The sequence below is a fragment of the Arachis duranensis genome, chromosome 5 (genome assembly GCF_000817695.3).
Source record: "Arachis duranensis cultivar V14167 chromosome 5, aradu.V14167.gnm2.J7QH, whole genome shotgun sequence".
In the NCBI taxonomy this organism is placed as follows: domain Eukaryota; kingdom Viridiplantae; phylum Streptophyta; class Magnoliopsida; order Fabales; family Fabaceae; genus Arachis; species Arachis duranensis.
The window spans coordinates 73,733,291-73,733,490 of NC_029776.3; positions in this window are offsets into that span (position 1 = coordinate 73,733,291).

A 200-nucleotide genomic window follows, 5' to 3' on the forward strand; every position below is an offset into this window, starting at 1 on the left:
CTATCCTTTGAGGTTTAGAATGATTGGCATCCATAGGAACTCAGAACTCAGATAGTGTTATTGATTCTCCTAGTTAAGTATGATGATTCTTGAACATAGCTATTTTCTGAGTCTTGGCTGTGGCTCAAAGCACTCTGTCTTCCAGTATTACCACCGGATACATACATGCCACAGACACATAATTGGGTGAACCTTTTCAG